We start from the raw sequence: 15,070 nt of genomic DNA on the forward strand, positions 1-15,070 counted from the left end.
TCTGGTTGCATTGTTATGGGAAGGATATTATTAAAATGGAGATGGTTTGGAAAAGATTTACCATGATATTGCTGGCAGTGAAAGGTTTGAGTTATAAAAATAAAGCAGAAAGGCTAGGACTTGTTCTACTGGAGAGTAAGAGGTTGAGGGGTGACCTTATTGAGGTTTATAAAATCACAAAGGGCATAAATGAAGTGAATGACAAGGGTCTTTTCCCTAATGAGGGTGAGGTGAAAACTGGAGGGCATATTTTTGAGGTGAAAGGAGAAAGATTTAAATTGCACATGGAGGCAACTTCTGTTTACACAGAAATTGGTCCATGTATGTAATGAACTCCAGTGGAAGAGGAGGATGCAGGTACACTTACACTGTTTAAAAGACATTTGGTTAGGTTCATGTGTAGGAAAGGTTTTTGAGGGATTTGGACCAATGCACTGGGACTAGTTTAGTTTGGGAATATGGTTGGTGTGGACTAGTTGGATTGAAAGTCTTTTTCCATGCTGTATGACTCTATGATTGATCTCTCAACAGCGTTTAAATCATTGTCATCACTTTGGGGAGGGGTAAATTCTGTTCTTTACATTTGAGCTTGTGCCCTCTCAGAATCTATTTGAACAGAGTGAAGTGAATAGTTTCGTACCATACAGTTGAAAGAAAAAAGATTTTGCATTATTCAGTCTTGACCACTTCCAAGGGTAAAAGGTCAACATGTAGGCTCCACTTAGTGCCTTGATTTACATTGCAATTTCTTATCTTGGTCTTTATTTTTAATAAGATAAACAGATCTGTTTTTGTTAGATATTAAATGGCTGATTAGTCTCCTCCATATTCTGTGCAGCTCAGACACAATTTGAAAACCAGCAGTGTCCAGTTTACAACTGTGTAAACAGAAATATCAAACGAGACTGTGAGATTTTAATATTGTGCAACATTAATATTTGTAAAATCACCACTTGAAGAATTCAGGACTATAATGTCTCAATTCACTAAGAGTTAGAAAAAAAATGAGACACTAAAGGGCTTTTCTTCACATTTGCTTTCAAAGGAATTGTCTGCCATCAGTACATATTGAAAATGCAAGAATATTGGTTAGAAAATTGTCAGCAGCAAGAAGTGGATTTCCAACATGCATTTGCAGTACATTAGACAGATAGAGTACAGCACTCTGCAATACTTGCAAGAATTTTAAAACCTCCATTAAACCCAAGTAGCTGTTCCTTGTGAAAGTGGAGTACTTGACTTCTGGCTGTTCCTTCCTTCATATTCTCTCAGGCTTTATTAACGAGCAAATGCACAGCCCACTGCAGCTGATTGTAACTTGTCAGATTAAAGATCATGCAGGAACATATTCATCATCACATGCCACATCACGTTTGGCCTCAGAAGTGAAATAACGAGAGTTCAGAGACTGCACGCTCCTGCTCGTGTGAAAAGCAAAACTGGCAGCAGTAGAGGACACTGGATGACTCGAGATATTGAGGTTCAAAAAGTGTGGCTCTGATCTCTAGCATCTGCAGTCCTCACTTTCTCCTAAAGGCTCTGGTCAAGAAAACAAAGAAGGCATATGTCAGGTATAGACGGCTAGGATAACGTAAATCCCTTGGAGCGTATAGTGAGTATAGGAGTCCACATAAGATGGAAATCAGGAGGGCAAAAAGGGAACATGAGGTAGTTTTCGGATAAGGTTATGGCGAATTTAAAGAGATTCTGTAAGTATATTAAGGGCAAAACAGTAACAACAGAGAATAGGCCTCCTGAAAGATCAATGAGGCCATCTATGTATGGAACCACAGGTGATGGGTGAGATCTTACATAATTATGTCAGGCCAATATTTACAGTGGAGAAACTTATGGAAGCTGGGGAAATGAATAGTGATATTTTGAAAAGAGTCTACATTACAAAAGAAGAGGTATTGTAGGTCTGAAAACATATAAAGGTAGATAAATCCCCAGGCCCTGATCAAGTATATAGAAACATAGAAAATAGGTGCAGGAGTAGGCCCTTTGAGCCTGCACAAGCATTTAATCTGATCATGGCTGATCATACAATCTCAGGATCCCATTCCTGCTTTCTCTCCATATCCCTTGATCCCTTTAGCCAAGTCCAGCTCCTTCTTGAATGTTTCGAATGAACTGGCTCCAGCAGCTGCTTATGGGAGAGAATTCCACAGGTTCATAACTTTCCAAGTGAAGAAATTCTTCCTAATCTCAGTCCTGAATGGTTTACCCCTTATCCCAGGACATTGTGGGAAGCTAGGAAAGATATTGCAGCGCCTCCTAGCAGAGACATTTGTATCATTGATAGCCACGAGTGAAGTAGTGGCAGACTGGAGGGTGACTAATGTTGGGCCATTATCTAAGAAAGGCTGCAAGGAAAATCTACTGGAAACTAAAAACCGGTGAGCCTGATGTCAGTGGTGGTTCAGTTGTTGGAGGGGATTCTGAGAGATGGGATTTCCATGCATTTGGAAAGACAAGGACTGATTAGGGAAGCTTTGTGCATGGGAAAATGTGTCTTACAAACTTGATTGAGTTTTTGGAAGAAGCGACTACGAAGATAGATGAATGCTGAGCGGTTTACATTATGGACTTTAGCAAGGCATTTGTCAAGGTTCCACATGGGAGACTGATTAGTAAAGTTAGATCACATGGGAACCAGAGAGAGCTAGCTAATTGGATTCAAAATTGGCTTGATAGTAGGAGACAAAGGATTGTGGTGGAAGGATGTTGTTAAGACTGGGGTTCTGTGACCAGCAGTATGTTGGAGATTGGAGCACATTAGGAATGAGCAGCCTAAGAAAGTCCCACAAAGGTGTTTCCAGGACCAGATTCAAAGGAGTAACCTACTTCACCAAAGCTTTACAATGGCTGACCAAATGATTTGGCACATCTGCTCTTGCCAGGTTTATACATTTTGGATTTCATAAAGCAATGTCACCAAAATCCCATTTCACTGAGGGCAGCTGAATATGTAAATGGATGGCTCATATATGTGTTCAACTCCTGACCCAGCCATTCCTACCCTTGGGGAAAATGGAAATTGCTGTGTTCAGGAGTGAAACTTCTGAATTCGGGTCTGCCATTTCTTTTTCCATGATGGAGCGGCTTTCTGTCGTGGCAACAATTTGTGTCACTGCTTTGGCCTATGGGTTTGGGGGTGGGGGGAGCGGAGGTGGGGGTGTGGTGGTTGGGGGGTGGTGGCTCAGTGATTAGCCCTACTGCCACACAGTGCCAGGTAGCTGGGTTCAATTCCAGCCTTATATGTTTCCCTGTATCTGTGTGGGTTTCTACCTAGTGCTCTGGTTTCCTCCCATACTCAAAAGTAGATAGATAGATTGGCCATGCGAAATTTCCCCGTAATGTCCAGGAATATGCAGGTTAGGTAGATTAGCAATGGGAAATGGGGGGTTACAGGGACTAAGGTTGGTTCTGAATGGAATGTTCTACAGAGGTTTGTTGCAGACTAGATGCGTCAAATAATTTCTATCTGCACTGTATGAATTCTATGATTTATTTTGATTTATAATAATTGGTGCTTGGATTTCTATCCCAATAATCTTTAGTAGCAATGCAATTGATTTATAATAGAATAGTTTCATTGTCAAAAAATGCACAAATACTATTAACATCAATTCAATGTACAATCTGACCAATATATGTTTGAGGATGAAGTATGGGTCCATGCTACATAAATGATGCATAGGTACAGACAAATTCATATGAAACAACAGCGAGAGAGTATATAATAAGGACTCAACGTCTTTTCTGGTCAGCTTTAAAGCTTTATAAAATATACATTCAATTGTACCAATAATGTAGGAACGTTGAAAGTACAGTTACTGCCATGTTAGTTGTTGTAAAATTTTTATTACAATCTTGTTCATATTCCCTTTAGTCAATATGTTACTCAAGCTGTGATCTAGAATGTGCTGCCTGCATGCAAGCAGACTTATAACTTTCAAAAGGGAATTAGGCACATACAGTATAAAGCTGAAAATGTGTTGCTGGTTAAAGCACAGCAGGTTAGGCAGCATCCAAGGAATAGGAAATTCGACATTTCGGGCATAAGCCCTTCATCAGGAATGAGGAGAGTGTGCCAAGCAGGCTAAGATAAAAGGTAGGGAGGAGGGACTTGGGGGAGGGGCGGTGGAGATGTGATAGGTGGAAGGAGGTCAAGGTGAGGGTGATAGGCCGGAGTGAGGTGGGGGCGGAGAGGTCAGAAAGAAGATTGCAGGTTAGGAGGGCGGTGCTGAGTTGAGGGAACCGACTAAGACAAGGTGGGGGGAGGGGAAATAAGGAAACTGGAGAAATCTGAGTTCATCTCTTGTGGTTGGAGGGTTCCCAGGCGGAAGATGAGGCGCTCCTCCTCCAGCCGTCGTGTTGTTATGTTCTGCCGGTGGAGGAGTCCAAGGACCTGCATGTCCTCGGTGGAGTGGGAGGGGGAGTTAAAGTGTTGAGCCACGGGGTGGTTGGGTTGATTGGTCCGGGCGTCCCAGAGGTGTTCTCTGAAGCGTTCCGCAAGTAAGCAGCCCATCTCCCCAATATAGAGGAGGCCACATCGGGTGCAGCAGATGCAATAGATGATGTGTGTGGAGGTACAGGTGAACTTGTGGCGGATATGGAATGATCCCTTGGGGCCTTGGAGGGAAGTGAGGGAGGAGGTGTGGGCGCAAGTTTTACATTTCCTGCGGTTGCAGGCGGAGGTGCCGGGAGTGGAGGTTGGGTTGGTGGGGGGGCGTGGACCTGACGAGGGAGTCACGAAGGGAGTGGTCTTTGCGGAACGCTGATAGGGGAGGGGAGGGAAATATATCCCTGGTGGTGGGGTCCGTTTGGAGGTGGCGGAAATGGCAGCGGATAATACGTTGTATACGGAGGTTGGTGGGGTGGTAGGTGAGAACCAGTGGGGTTCTGTCTTGGTGGCGGTTGGAGGAGCGGGGCTCAAATGCGGAGGAGCGGGAAGTGGAGGAGATGCTGTCGAGTTTCATCGTCGATCACGTCTGGGGGGAATCTGCGGTCCTTGAAGAAGGAGGCCATCTGGGCTGTGCGGTTTTGGAACTGGTCCTCCTGGGAGCAGATGCGGCGGAGACGAAGGAATTGGGAATATGGGATGGAGTTTTTACAGGGGGCAGGGTGGGAGGAGGTGTAGTCCAGGTAGCTGTGGGAGTCAGTCGGTTTATAGTAGATGTCTGTGTTGAGTCGGTCGCCCGAGATAGAAATGGAAAGGTCTAGGAAGGGGAGGGAGGAGTCTGAGACAGTCCAGGTGAATTTGAGGTCGGGATGGAAGGTGTTAGTAAAGTTGATGAACTGTTCAACCTTCTCGTGAGAGAACGAGGCAGCGCCGATACAGTCATCGATGTAGCGGAGGAAAAGGTGGGGGGTGGTGCCAGTGTAGTTGCGGAAGATGGACTGTTCCACATATCCTACGAAGAGACAGGCATAGCTGGAGCCCATGCGGGTGCCCATGGCAACTCCTTTAGTTTGGAGGAAGTGGGAGGATTGAAAAGAGAAGTTATTCAGGGTGAGGACCAGTTCAGTCAGTCGAAGGAGGGTGTCAGTGGAAGGGTACTGGTTGGTGCGGCGGGAAAGGAAGAAGCAGAGGGCTTTGAGTCCTTCGTGATGGGGGATGGAGGTGTACAGGGACTGGATGTCCATTGTGAAAATAAGGCGTTGGGGACGGGGGCCCACTCCTCCGCCCTTGAGCCCCGCTCCTCCAACCGCCACCAAGGCAGAACCCCACTGGTTCTCACCTACCACCCCACCAAACACCGTATACAATGTATCATCCGCCGTCATTTCCGCCACCTCCAAACGGACCCCACCACCAGGGATATATTTCCCTCCCCTCCCCTGTCAGCGTTCCGCAAAGACCACTCCCTTCGTGACTCCCTCGTCAGGTCCACGCCCCCCCCCACCAACCCAACCTCCACTCCCGGCACCTTCCCCTGCAACCGCAGGAAATGTAAAACTTGCGCCCACACCTCCTCCCTCACTTCCCTCCAAGGCCCCAAGGGATCATTCCATATCCGCCACAAGTTCACCTGTACCTCCACACACATCATCTATTGCATCCGCTGCACCCGATGTGGCCTCCTCTATATTGGGGAGAAGGGCTGCTTACTTGCGGAACGCTTCAGAGAACACCTCTGGGACGCCCGGACCAACCAACCCAACCACCCCGTGGCTCAACACTTTAACTCCCCCTCCCACTCCACCGAGGACATGCAGGTCCTTGGACTCCTCCACCGGCAGAACATAACAACACGACGGCTGGAGGAGGAGCGCCTCATCTTCCGCCTGGGAATGAACTCAGATTTCTCCAGTTTCCTCATTTCCCCTCCCCCCACCTTGTCTCAGTCGGTTCCCTCAACTCAGCACCGCCCTCCTAACCTGCAATCTTCTTCCTGACCTCTCCGCCCCCACCCCACTCCGGCCTATCACCCTCACCTTGACCTCCTTCCACCTATCACATCTCCATCGCCCCTCCCCCAAGTCCCTCCTCCCTACCTTTTATCTTAGCCTGCTTGGCACACTCTCCTCATTCCTGATGAAGGGCTTATGCCCGAAACGTCGAATTTCCTATTCCTTGGATGCTGCCTAACCTGCTGTGCTTTAACCAGCAACACATTTTCAGCTGTGATCTCCAACATCTGCAGACCCCATTTTCTACATATAGTATAAACAATGATGACAAGGAAAGCAAGGAAAAGAGCAGGCAAGTGCAACTAATTGGAAAGCTCATTTGAAAAGCCAGCACAAGGGCCCTTTTATGGCCCAGTGATAATGTTCCTGCCCCTGGACCAGGAGGCCTGAGTTCACGTCTCACCTGTTCCAGAGGTGTGTATTCACATATCTGAACAGGTTGATCAGTAAAATAGGTTAAATAAAACAAAAATGTAGCACAAGGAGTCCAGTGGTAAAGCAGTAATGACCCTACCTCTGAGCTAGGAGACCTAGGTTCAAGTCTTGGACCTGATCCAAGTCTGGGACCTTGGAGTGCAGGTTCACAGCTCCTTGAAAGTGGAGTCGCAGGTAGATAAGATCGTGAAGAAGACGTTTGGCTTGCTTTATTTTATTGGTAAGAGTATTGAGTACAGGAGTTGTGAGGTCATGTTGTGGCTGTACAGGACATTGGTTAGGCCACTGTTGGAATATTGTATGTCATTCTGGTCTCCTTCCTATTGCAAAGATGTTGTGAAACTTGAAAGAGTTCAGAAAAGATCTACAAGGATGTTGCCAGAGTTGGAGGATTTGAGCTATAGGGAGAGGTTGAATAGGCTGGGGCTGTTTTCCTTGGAGTGTCAGAGGCTGAGGGGTGACCTTACAGAGGTTTACAAAATTATAAGGGGCATGGATAGGATAAATCGATAAAGTATTTTCCCTGGGGTGGGGGAGTCCAGAACTAGAGGGCATAGGCTTAGGGTGAGAGGGGAAAGATACAAAAGAGACCTGAGGGGCAACTTTTTCACACAGAGAGTGGCACATGTATGGAATGAGTTGCCAGAGAATGTGGTGGAGGCTGGTATACTTGCAACATTTAAAAGGCATTTGGATGGGTATATGAATAGGAAGGTTTTGGAGGGATTTGGGTCGGGTGCTGGCCGGTGGGACTAGATTGGGTTGGGATATCTGGTTGGCATGGACGGGTTGGACCGAAGGGTCTGTTTCCATGCTGTACACCTCTATGACTCTATGACTCTAAGTCCTGTTTGCTCCAGAGGTTTGTGCTACCATCCCTGAAAAGGTTGATCAGAAAATGTTTACAGCAAAGAACTCTGAAGGTAGCATAATATTTATGTAACCCTGTCAGTTGATACAAATAGCAATTTAAAGTAGATGATGAATGAAAAAATACAAACACAGTTTGCTTAATAGGCTCCTTTTGTGAGGCTTGATTCTAGGATTCCTCGAGTGTAGGTGGTCTTGATGATCTTATCGGTATTCACACACGTTCAGATATGTAGGGCTGCTTTGCCAAGAGTACCCAAGTCCGTGTTTTACTCCACAGTACAGTGTATAGTATAATGCAGGCTATAACTGTGCACTATATGATTTGCAACATACAAACATAGAAACACCGGTCACCCCTTGAGTCTATTTTATTATTTTACCAGACCATGGTTGACCTTTGACACAGTTCCACATAAACAAAATTCCTCCCAAACGTCCTCCACAGAGAAAACACTCTTTAAGAGTCCAGTGTCCTTTCAATGATCAATCTTGGAGAGTCATGCGCTCTACTGTAATATTCCTCTTTGATTGTAAATGTAAATTTTACCGTGGCCTTTATATGAAGATTGGAACATTAGAAAATAGGAACCAGAAGTAGGCTATTCAGCCCCTTGAGGCTACAAAACTATTCTCGATCATCTACCACAATGCCACGTTTCTCTGCTATTCCCACATCCCTTGATACCATTATTATCTAAAAATCTATTGATTTCTCTCTTTAATGTCTTTAACGTATTTAGTCACTGAGTTTCGATTAAAGCATTCCAAAGATTCACAATTTACTCAGTGATGAAATTTCTCCTCACCTTAGTCCAAAATGGCATGGTCCAAATTCTGAATCTGTCCTGGTTCTAGACTCCAAAACCACGGAGTCTCCTTTCTTTATCCACCATCTTGTGCATTCATTTTTTCTGAAGATTCAGTGAGATTACTTCTCACACTGTAGAGAATCCAGGCGAAGTCTCCTCAGAATAGTCCTGCTACCTCAGAAATTAATTGGTAAACTTTTGCTATTCTCCCTCCATGGAAGGTATTTCTTGTCTAGGTAATAGGCCAAAACTGCTCACAACATTCCATCGGAATCTCAACAAGATAAAAACAGTTGAAACAAGGCATCGTTTATTCCTGCATTCTAGTCTTTTTTGTAATAAAGGCCAAAACACAATTTGCCTTCCTAGTATCTGCTGCATCTGCATGTTAGCTTTTAGTGAGCTATGAAGAGGAACACCCATATCTTTTTGTAAATCAACATTTCCCAATCTCTCACCATTTAAAAAATACTCTGCACCTCTGTTCCTCCAAACAAATGGATAACCTCATCTTTATTCACATTTTATTTAATATGTCATGCCCTTGTATCATTAAGCATCATCTGCCCAAATCCCCTTGGAACCTCTTTACACTTCTTCACAAATCACAAAGGACACCTGACAAGTGGATGCATTGAAGAGTGTGATGACGAGAGTTCAGAGGTGTTTGTTTCTGCTAGAGTAAAGGGTGAGACTGGTAAGATTGAGGAACAATGAATGAATAAAGATACGAATACCAGAGAATCTTATTTTGGATGTAGACAACTGGTTCAATTGAATCTCATAATCAATATAAAGAGTGTAAGAGCATTCTTAAGGAAGAAGTCAGGAACGCAAAGAAAAGATATGAGAGAGCACTGGCAGAAAAAATTAAGGATAATCCAAAGGGATTCTACAAATAAATTAAGTGCAAGAGGGGAATTAGAGAGAGGATAGGGCCCTTTAAAGATCAAGGAGGTTTACTTTGTGTTGAACACCAAGATATGGGTGAGATGTTAAATGAATGCTTCACATCAGGTTTTACTGTGGACAAATAAATGGAGTTGAGAGAAATGAACTTTGATGCTTTAAAAACAGTTCACATTACAGAAGAGGATGTTTGGGAGATCCACGCAGTATAAAGGTGGATAAATCTCCAGGACCTGATCTAATGTATCCCAGAACATTGTGGGAAGTTAGAGAGAAAATTGCAAGACCCCTCGCAGAAATATTTGCATCAGCTATAACTACAGGTCAGGAGAAACCGGGGAACTATAGACCTGTGAGTCGGACTTCAGTTGTGGGTAAATTATTGGAAGTGATTATAGAAGTGATTTAGAGAGGCAAAAATTGATTAGGGATATTCCTCATGGTTTTCTGTGAGGAAAATCATTTCTCACAAGTTTGATTGGAAAGTTCCTCAATCAACTCAAAAAGATTGATGATGGCAGAGCATGCAGACATCATTTAAATGACTTTAGAAAAGCCTTTGGTGAGGTTCCACATGGTAGACTAATTAGTGAAGTCAAGTCACATGGGATGCAGGGTGATCTTGCCAATTGGAAACATAATTAGCTTAATGGCAGGAGACAGAGAGTGAAGGTAGACAGTTGCTTTTTGGACTGGAGGCCTGTGACTACAGAACTCAATTCTGGGTCCTCTTTTGTTTGTCATTTATATAAATGATTTGGATGAGAATATAGAAGCATGGTTAGTATGTTTGCAGATTACACCAAAACTGGTGGCATAGTGGACAGTAAAGAAGGTTTTCTGAGAATACATAGGGATCTTGATAAAACGAGTCAATTGGTTGTAAAATGGCAGATGGAGTTCAATCTGAATTAATACAAGGTGTTGCATTTCGGGACAATAAAATAGGGTATGGCTTATATAATTAAAATTAGGGCCTTGGGTAGTGTTGAAGATCAGAGGAACTTAATGGTGAAAGTACATAGTTCTTTGAAGTTTGTATCATATATAGACAGGATAGTTAAAAAGGCATTTGGCACACTTGCCTTCTTTGGTCGGTCCTTTGAGTATGGGAGTTGGGAAGCCATATTGAAGTTGTACAGGATTTGGTGAGGACTCTTCTGGAATACTGTGTCCAATTCTGGTCACCTAGTTACAGGAAGGATATTATTAAGCTGGAAAGGGTTCAGAAGAGACTTACCAGGATTTTGCCAGGTATGGAAGGCTTGAATTATAAAGAAAGGCTAGATAGGCTGGGACATTTTTCACTGGAGCGTAGGAGTTTGAGGGGCAACCGGATAGAAGTTTAGAAAATAATGAGTGATGTAGGTAGAGTTAATGGTAGCTGTCTTTTCCCTGAGATGAGGTATTTCAAGAAGAGGGGGCACATTTTTGAAGAGAGAGATTTTAAAAATACATGAGAAGGAAATCTTTTACACAGAGGGTTGTTCATGTGTGGAATGAACTTTCTCGGGAGGTAGTGGATGTACGTACAGTTACAGTGTTTAAAAGACATTTGAATAGGAAAGGTTTGGAGGGATATTGACCAGGAGCAGGCAGGTAGAATGAGTTTAGTTTGGGATTACGTTCAGCATGGGCTGGTTAGATGAAAGGGTCTGTTTCTGTGCTTGATGGTTGTATTATTCTATGACTCAATGACATTGCTGTTTAGTTTTGTGCATTTGCAAATGGAGAAAGATTTTACATTAGGTTGCCCCATCCAAATCATTGATATCGATTGTGAAGAGCTAGAATCCAGGCACTGATCCTTGCAGTATGTCACTGATCATGGCCTGCCAACCTGAGAATGACCCATTTATTCTCTGTTTCTCTTTTTGTTAACCAAGCCAGTATACTAACCCCAATACCATGGGCTCTAAATTTGTTGTTGTTGACATCAAGAAATACAGCAAAAGTTTGGGAAAAGTCATAACTGGTCCAATTCATTTTGTATCCCACAAAATGGAGCTCCTGTGTGATCAATGCAGTTATTTCCAAGTACTACCATTTTTCCATTTTGGACAATATTTCATAGCAACATTCTGCACAAGTGAAACTTTGCAAGTTTTTTACACACGGGAGAGTTTATTTTCCCTCTGCTGCCCTGGCAGTAAGGCATTGCAGGGGTGAAAAATAGAAAGGACACTTTGGGGACGAAGACTGAGTGATCTGACAGGAAGGTCACATGATGGTGACAAAATCCACCTCACTTTGCTTTTAATGGAAGTAATGGTAAGAAAAGCTGTCAGAATATTATATTCCACCGAAACTTCCCTTTCCTTTCTGTACTCCACCCAATGCTTCAGGCAAGACAGCAAAAAAGAAAATCTTAAGAAAGCTTACCTTTAATTGTACAGAAACTGTGGATGCCTTTCAGTGTCTAATAATTGAGGAATGCATTTTGTAGATTCGGAAAAGCAATATCAGTGTCACGTATTGCAATTTAGACTTTAGGGATACAATAATTGTTAATGAGAATCTCAACTTATAATAAAGATATTGGTCTCTTTGTTCTGCCTAATGTCGATTGAAATGTTGTTTCTGCTGAAAATGGAGAGATACTCGCATGAGAAACCCCTAGGTCAGCTTATTTGCCTAGTTATTGAAGTGTTGATTCATTTAAAATACTTGCGAATTAGGATAAAATTGGAAAATATGATGAGTCATGTGAAAATTAAAATGCTACCTTTGAAAGGCCAATCTGCAAATCATAGCATCAGCAGCATTGCGAAGTGCATGAGAAGTGTTTGACTCATTCAGTTTACTATAAGACAAAGTTATTAGAAGGGATGATATTCACACAAAGCTCAGAAATCTGAATCCTCATCCAAATCTTTAAAACTGGACTCAGACCATCATAAGATCTGGGTGCATAATTAGGCTATTTGGTCCACTGAGTTTCCTCCACTATTCAATCCCAGCTGATATGTTTCTCTGACCTATTCTCCTGCCTTGTTCCCAAAATTCTTGATTCTCTTACATGTAAATAACCTACCCATGGCTGAAAGGTATGCAGTGATCTGGCCTTCACAGTCTTCTGCAGCAATGAGTTCCAGATTCACCACTGTTGACTGAGGAAATTCCTCCTTATTATAATTCTAAAAAGTCATTTATTCACTCTGAGGCTGTGCCCTTGGGCCCTAGTCTTTCCTATCAAAGGAAACATCTTCTCCACATCCATTTTATTCAAACATCTCAGTATTCTGTAAGATTCAATTGGATAGCTGTCATCCTTCTAAACTCCACTGATTGGAGACTCAGAGTCCTCAACTGAGAAGCACTTCATCCCTGGGATCATTCTTGGGAACTCCTCTGAATTTCCACCAGGGCCAGCGCATCCTTCCTTTATATGGGACCCAAAACTGCTCACAATATTCCAAATGGTGTCCAGCAGCCTCAGCAGTACCTCACTGCTCTTGTATTTGAGCCCTCTTGAAATGAATGCTAGCTTTGTATTTGCCTTTCTAATTGCCAATTGAACCTGCATGTTAACCTTTGGAGAATCCTCAATTAGGGCTTGCAAGTCCTCTTGTGCTTCAGCTTTTTGAAGTCTTTCCCCATTTATAAAATGGTCTATGCCTCTGTTCTTCCTACCTCACACTTTCCCACCAGTGGGAATCAGCCACTACTTTTCCCAATCTCTTAGTTTGTCCAAATCCTTCTGCAGCATTCCCACTTCCTCAACACAACCATTTTGAGCTGGTGCCCTTATTTCTTAGAAAGCCATGTCAGAACAAGGGCCAGAGAGGAAGTTGAATAATACTGAGGGGGAATGCAGAAATGAATGAATTAATTATGCACAGGCTATAAAAATTCTCCTGTTCCTTGGATGCTGCCTGACCTGCTGTGCTTTCAAGGTTTGTGCAAAGATTTGTAGCTCGGGTGCTCGTTGTTGTGGTTCTGTTCGCCGAGCTGGAAGTTTTTGTTGCAAACAATTCATCCCCTGGCTAGGAGACATCATCAGTGCTCTGGAGCCTCCTGCGAAGCGCTTCTTTGAAGTTTCTTCCGGTATTTATAGTGGTCTGTCCTTGCCGCTTCCGGGTGTCAGTTTCAGCTGTCCGCTGTAGTGGTTGGTATATTGGGTCCAGGTCGATGTGTTTGTTGATGGAGTTTGTGGATGAATGCCATGCCTCTAGGAATTCCCTGGCTGTCCTCTGTCTGGCTTGCCCTATGATAGTAGTGTTTTCCCAGTCAAATTCATGTTGCTTGATGTTTGAGTGTGTGGCTACTAGGGATAGCTGGTCGTGTCGTTTCGTGGCTAGTTGATGTTCATGTATGCGGATTGTTAGCTGTCTTCCTGTTTGTCCTATATAGTGTTTTGTGCAGTCCTTGCATGGTATTTTATAAACTACATTAGCTTTGCTCATGTGCTTTTCCAGCACCGGACTCTTGACTCTGATCTCCAGCATCTGCAGTCCTCACTTTCTCCTATAAAAATCAGGGCGATAGTAATTTCGCTTTTGTCCACACTGGTGTTTCTGGAGGGTGATCAGTCATAGTGTTATTGTTTCCTTACTTCTGTGCAGCTGTTGTAATACTTTCACACATGGGGACTGAATAGTTTTCAAATTGATATGACACTGACTAATTCACAGTGTATGAAGGAATCACAAAAATCACTGAATTACAGTGGGTTCAAAAAGGTCATTGAGCCCATTGTTATTTGGTTGGTAATGAGTGAAGTGATATTTTTATCACTATCTTCGCTTAGTGATCTTTTTATTCCTTCTCACTGTAACTCTGCACATTATTCTTTCTCACATAACTATATAATTCCCTTTTGAATGCTTTCATGGAGTCTGCTTCCACCACACTCTCAGGCAGTGATCATTAAACCTGAATCTTGAACTTCACGAATAATACTTTTCCGTGTCACACTTTTGCTTCTTTTATCCTTTAGTTTACATCTAAGCCTGCTTGATCTCAATCCTTTCCCAAGCGGGGTGCAAGTTCTCCTGATTCACTCTGTGCAGTCCCTTCATGATTTTATTTACTTCAACAGTCCATCTGAAATTCCTTTGAGCACATCCCAATGGTTCCACAAAGAAACATTATTTTTCCCCAGAAGAACTCTTGTCTTTGTAGTAGTCATCAAAAGAAAATACATTTTGGAATTAAGGGCAAAAAAAAAACTGAGGAGTATTTTGAGGGTCTGACCTGTGTTGTATTGGTGCAGAGTCAGCACTGGAAGCAGTGCCCATATTGAGGCAGGATTAGTGTTTTATACGAGTTCAGCATACCTTCCCTATTCTTGTATTCTATGCTCATGTTCATAAATTCTAAGATGCAGCAAGCTTTGTTAGCTACTCTCTCTACCTTCTCCAAGGAAAATAGTCTTAACTTCTCCAAATTGCTTTCATAAATATGGGGTTGCACGGTGGCTCAGTGGTCAGTACTGTTGCCTCACAGCACCAGGGACCTGGGTTCAATTCCACCCTGTGTGAAGTTTACACATTCTCCCTGTGTCGGCATGGTATTCCTCTGGGCACTCCAGTTTCCTCACATAGTCCAAAGATGCACAGGTCAAGTGGATTGGCAATGTTAAATTGTCCATAAAAGCAAATTACTACAGATGCTGGAATCTG

The sequence above is a fragment of the Hemiscyllium ocellatum genome, chromosome 18, assembly GCF_020745735.1.
Source record: "Hemiscyllium ocellatum isolate sHemOce1 chromosome 18, sHemOce1.pat.X.cur, whole genome shotgun sequence".
In the NCBI taxonomy this organism is placed as follows: Eukaryota; Metazoa; Chordata; class Chondrichthyes; order Orectolobiformes; family Hemiscylliidae; genus Hemiscyllium; species Hemiscyllium ocellatum.